The sequence below is a fragment of the Onychostruthus taczanowskii genome, unplaced genomic scaffold (genome assembly GCF_017590055.1).
Source record: "Onychostruthus taczanowskii isolate IOZ18803 unplaced genomic scaffold, ASM1759005v1 scaffold2, whole genome shotgun sequence".
In the NCBI taxonomy this organism is placed as follows: Eukaryota; Metazoa; Chordata; class Aves; order Passeriformes; family Passeridae; genus Onychostruthus; species Onychostruthus taczanowskii.
The window spans coordinates 22,418,566-22,424,565 of NW_024499239.1; positions in this window are offsets into that span (position 1 = coordinate 22,418,566).

Sequence of the window (6,000 nt, forward strand, 5' to 3'; positions counted from 1 at the left end):
TCTGAGCTGACACCATAGGGTCTAGAGTATACCCTCAATAAATTAAATTGTGTCCCCTCCCAGGATCTTGCCCACTCCCAGCCCATTGATGGGGGAATGTTGAGGCAGCACTGATGCTGTGCCAGCCCTGCTCAGCAGCAGCCAAATCATGGGTGGGTTATCAACACCTTTGCAGCTCCCAGGGCAAAGCACAGCACTGTGAGGGCTGCTGTGGGGAAATGACCTCCAGCTCAGCCAGACTCAATGCAATTACAGACATGGATTTGTGCATTGTCTGCAAATATGTACGGTGGGAATGGCAACTGCCTGCTCTAATAGCAGATAATGAACATATTGCTGTGACTTTACTGGATGGAATCTTCTTTTGTATCAGGCTAGTGTTGCAGGCAGGCAGAAAACTGGTTGGGAAAACCCCACAATTCATGACATTGTGGTCTGAAAAGGATTAATAGGGAAGTTTTATTGCAAACTGTTTTGGTGAAATGTCATTTAGAGGGTGAACACATCTGCATAGTGGTGGTGAGAGATTGATGGCCTTGTGGTTGTTTCATCGACCTGAGGCTTGAGAAATCTGTGTTCAGTTAATGCCCAGTCTATCAATAATACATCACTTGGCTCTTGTGCCACTGTAACATAAAACCTCCTTGACAGTGACTGGGCAGACAACAAGTTCTCCAGAGCAGAGTCTGTGCAAGGACCTAGAACAGCATTTTGTAGCAATAAGGTTTTTAAATACCAAATGCAGACAGTGACAGATCGTACCAAGGAGTTTCTCTGGCTAAAGAGTCTCACTTTTCTCACTGCTTATATATTTGGTATTTTCTTGAATTATTTCTCAATGCTGATGTGAGCAGGAGGATGTTTGTAGTATGTTTCTAATTCCCCATACTCTGTGTTCACTTCCACTTTTGTGTATTATTGGATATAAATCTTTCTCAGTAGTGAAATAGCCTTCACAGGTCAAAATTCTTTGGGGGCTCATTAGCATGTACAATTTCACCCTTGCCAAACCTTCTGTGGTTTGCAAACATCAGTTTCTCTCATCTAACTGGCGTAAAGGATTTCTGCTATGCTAGAGATGGATCTAATGCAGATTTGCTGCTTCCCGTCTAGTATTTCTCTCTATGTATATTGGCAGAGCAGCCCCTTCATGAGCAGCCTGATTTATGTCTCAGGGAGTGCTGCAGCCAGCAATTTGAGATGTCAGCTCTCCCGTGCACGTTGGATTCTCTGTCCCTCCTTTTCTCTTAGCTCCAGCACAAAGCCATCCAAGCTTTTGCATAGTGTTTTCTAACTGCATTTCAGGTCCTTGATTAAGCAAGATTTTCAGACTGCTGTAAGGAGAGCTTCAGCAAGGAGCTGAAGGGCAACTGGGAGATGAGCAACAGAAAAATAATTACCAAAAAAAAAAAAAAAAAAAGAAGTCTTAATAATCTTACTAAAGATGGGAAGTAAAAACCTGTTGTGCAGAAAACCTGGGGATCTTAGCAGCCTACTCTAGACTTGTAAAAGTGTTTTCTTCCATTTACAGATGTAATCCCAAAGTAGTGAGAAAAGGAGCAGGTATTTCTCCTCCATCCTTGCCATCCCCCAACCTTTCCCTCTTCTCTATCCTTTAATATGCAGGACCAGTTAGAAAAGATACACAGAGTCCCTGCTGCACATCAGTTCCTCAGAACCTGGCTTTGCTCTGGTGGAAGTGGAGTTAAAATATTCATGTTTCCAATGAACTGGGTGGTGTTCAGTGCTTGTTCTGTGCAATCTCCAGTAATCAGCAGCCTTCACCAAGCTCTGCTCTCACCTTCCTCAGTCACAACTGCCCCAGCTCCTCTGTGGGCCCTGTGCAGTCTCTGCTCCTAAGAGCAGGATGCTTTTATCCTTCCCTTCCAATCCTGCATGCTCTAATCATCAGGAGATGTATAGGCCACAACAATTCAGTGGAAAATGTGTTCCTAGGATGAGTCTTCAAGAGTGAAGATGAAGAGTGACACTGAGAGGAAGCCATGCACATGACTATTTTTAGATCTACCTTCTGCAGCCATCAAATTCTGTGATTAAAATAACACTGCTGTCCCTAAGTGTGATTTAATTTGAATTTTACCTAAGCCACTTAGGATCTTCTCCCCAGAAAATCCTTTGTACTCTGAAGATGAGACCCTTTTGCCTATCTAGGTTTTGGACTTTCAAATTCAAGACTTGACTGGTGTCAACCCAAAAGCCCTTTTCAAGTAATCATATGGGAGAAAGCACTAACAGAAAACCCCTTATTTATACCCTATCCCTGCCTTTTGGTACATAATTTGTAGCTTTGTGCTCAAGAGAAGTCTGAAATGGAAAATAGCTCACCTAGCCAGGCTCAAGGAGGATTTGTAACAGTGAATGGAAATAGGCAGAGAGAGCTGATAGCAGCATTTTCCTTGCTCATTCTTCTGTATAATTTTCCTTGGAGTGAGTGGGAGGCTACAATATTATTTTGTTTTAATTTTGTATATATAAATACACCCTCAATCAAGAGAAATACAGTATAAATATAGAATATAGAGAAATAGAAAATCATTGATGTACTTATGTGTGTACCATCTCCCTGAAGCAGTTGCTGGAACCTGGGCGCTTGAGAAAGCGAGGGAAAGGCTTGGGAACCTCATTTAAGCTTTGAATACGGGATGCCACGGTGGCGGGTGAAGCAGACACGACCCCTGCGTTTTCAGGAGAGCAGAGGGAGAATAAATTCTCTTGTCCCAGCCCCGGGAGCAGCGTCCCGCCGGGATCCCCGTCCCGGCCCCGGGAGCAGCGTCCCGCCGGGATCCCCGTCCCGGCCCCGGGAGCAGCGTCCCGCCGGGATCCCGGTCCCGGCCCCGGGAGCAGCGTCCCGCCGGGATCCCGATCCCAGCCCCGGGAGCAGCGTCCCGCCGGGATCCCGGTCCCGGCCCCGGGAGCAGCGTCCCGCCGGGATCCCGATCCCAGCCCCGGGAGCAGCGTCCCGCCGGGATCTCGATCCCAGCCCCGGGAGCAGCGTCCCGCCGGGATCCCGCTGCGCACCGGCACCGCCGCGCCGCTGGGGGGCGCCCGCCGCCCGCCTGGAGCGCCCTGCGCGTCCCCGCCTGATCCCAAACGGATCTCGTCTGATCCCGCTTGGATCCCGTCTGATCCCACCCGGGTCCCTGCCCAGATCACGCCTGATCCCATCCGGATCCCGCCCGTCTGATTCAGCCTGGATCCCGCCCGCGTCCTGCCCGTCTCCTTCCCGGATCCCGGCCCTGATCCCGTCTGATCCCACCCGCATCCCTGCCCGCATCCCGTCTGATCCCGCCCAAATCTCGTCCGTCGAATCCCGCCCGGATCTCGCCCGGATGCTGCATCTCTTTGGTCCCCGGGAGCCTGTCCGACGCTCACGGGCCCTGCCTGGCACTCTGGGGATGGTTTGGTTGGAAGGGACCTCGAGGCTGGACCTCCTTCCAACCCCCCCGCATGGGCGGGATCGCTGTCACCACATCAGGTTACCCCGTCCAGCCTGGCCCTGAACGCTTCCAGGGATGGGGTATCCTGGATAACCCGTTCCAGTGCCTCACCATGCTCCTGACATCACAGAATCAGAGTCATTCATGTAGGAAAAGACTTACAGGGTCATCAAGTCCAACCTTTAACCAGTCATCACCTTCTCAACAATACCATAGCACAAAGTGCTAAAAACCTACTGTATGTCTAATCGAAATCTACTCTCTTTTAATTGAAAATTATTACACTTCTCTCATCACTGCAGGCCCTGCTGAAAATTCTGTCCCAGTCTTTCTTATAAGCTTCATTTGGGTACTGCAAGGTGCTCCAAGGTCTCCCTGGAGCCTTCTCTTTTCCAGGCTGAACACGCCCAGCTCTCTAGTCTGTCTCCAGAGCAGAGGTGCTCCAGCACTTGGAGCATCTCTGTGGACCCACTCCAACAGGTCCCTGTCTTTCCTGTGGCAAGGACCCCGGAGCTGGACACGGCACTGCAGCTGGGGGCTCATGAGAGAGGAGCAGGGGGCAGAACCAGCTCCCTTGCTCTGCTGGCTGCACCGCTTTTGATGCAGCCCAGCACATGATTTGCTCTCTGGGCTGTAAATACCGGGTCTTGTTTCTCAAACCTTTCATTCCTCCCCCTGAGGATTCTGTTTTCTCAAGGGGATGTGTGGCTGTTTCTGCCTCAGTGCTTGGTGCCCCCACACTCCCTCTTCCCATGTTTCTTCTCTCTGTCAACAAGATAACCTTTTCTTGTGAACCAGAATAAATCTTTGCTATCTGGTCAAATGACCTGGTATAATCCGACACTGGACTTCCCAGAATTAATCCCTCTTTAAAACACAGCATCAGGTCTAAATTCTCCAATCTCAGTTTAAAATCTGACAGTGAAAATGAATCCACCACAAACCCTTGGTGAGCTCTTGTGCTCGTGTATTGCTATTGCTATCACTCTGTGGTTTATGGAGGTTTTCTTGCAGAGGGGAAAAAGTCTTTAAAAATAGAAAAATAAATTAACTCCCCACCCTAGGAAAATCAAACAACAAAAAGCCAAACTGTCTCTAGTGAATTTGTCTAACACTGGTTTCTTATTCAATATTTCTATATTGGCTTCAGCTGGCTGGTGGAAAAGCCCCTGACAATGTTTTCTTTGTGGGGCTGCTATGGGCTGCATTACCAGAGCTGCTCAGCTCTTCCAAAACTTTCCTGACTCTGTCATCAGTGACCTGTGTCCTGCCCTCCCCAGAGCCCTTCCCTCTGTGCTGGTGGTGTGTAGCATTTGCTTATTAACTCTGCAGTCCTGAGAGCAAGGGGTTCAGTTGTACCTGGTGGGGTTTGGTCTGCCCTGACTGCAGAGAGGTCGATGTGACTCCATGTCAAGAGGTGGCATCTAAACCCCCAGGAAGATATCCATCCCATTTGTGATGGGTTAAAGTGTTCATGTGGATTTGCATCTCCCCACAGAGCCCAGCACCTTCCCATTGCTGTAAAAGCAGCTGTGCTGCTGAGCACTCCTGTGCAAAGGCAGATTCAGCTCTTCTCTTAATAAATTAAATACTCAGTGCTATAAACACTTTGTTACCATAAACATCCACACTCTTTGCTTTGAGGCACTTTTAGGATCAAATGATAGGTCAAGTTAGAGTAGGTTACACAGATGTGATTCAAGGGCTTGGATGTGATGCTTTAAGTGACTTGGGTATGTTATAGAAAACCATAGCTTGGTGAAGAGGTGTGAATCAGAGAATCAGAATAATCCAGGATGGAAGAGATCCCTGGGGCCACCTAAATTTCTGCTCGGAGCAGGACCAAATTTTGATCAGGTTTCTCCTGCCTTGTTCAGTCATGTTTTTTTTTTGTCTCTGGGGATGACAATGACACAGATTCCTGGACCCTGTGTCTGACCACCTTCAGGGTGATAATTTTTTTCCTGAATCTGGTGGCTGTGTTTTATGTTGCACCTTATGTCTGCTGCCTCTCTTCCTATTTCTGTGCAACCCAAGGAAGAGTTTGGCTCTATCTTCTCTATAACTTCTCATTGCAGATTGCAGCAGGATCCCACTGAAGCCTTCCCTTCCCTTCTCCAGGCTGTCCCCTTGAATTCTTCCCTTCTCCAGGCTGTCCCCTTGAATCCTTCCCTTCTCCAGGCTGTCCCCTTGAATCCTTCCCCTCTCCAGGCTGGCAGATCCACGTGGCTCAGCCTCTCTCCATGTGCTCTGTGCTCCAGCCATTCTGGTGGCCTCTGCTGGGCCCACCCTGGTGTGTTCACATCTTCTCCTGCTGAGGAGCCCAGGGCTGGACCCGACACTCCAGGTGTGCCTTACCAGTGCTGAGCAGAGGGAAAGGAGCTGCTGGCCTTCCTTGCTGCCAGAGCTCACTGCCAGCTCATGGCCATCTCCACCAGGGCCTTTTCTGCAGAGATTCTGCCTGGCTGCTCAATGGCCACCATGTGCTGGTGCATGGGGTTATTCCTCCCATCTGATGGGCTTTGCCTTCACCTTTCTGGCA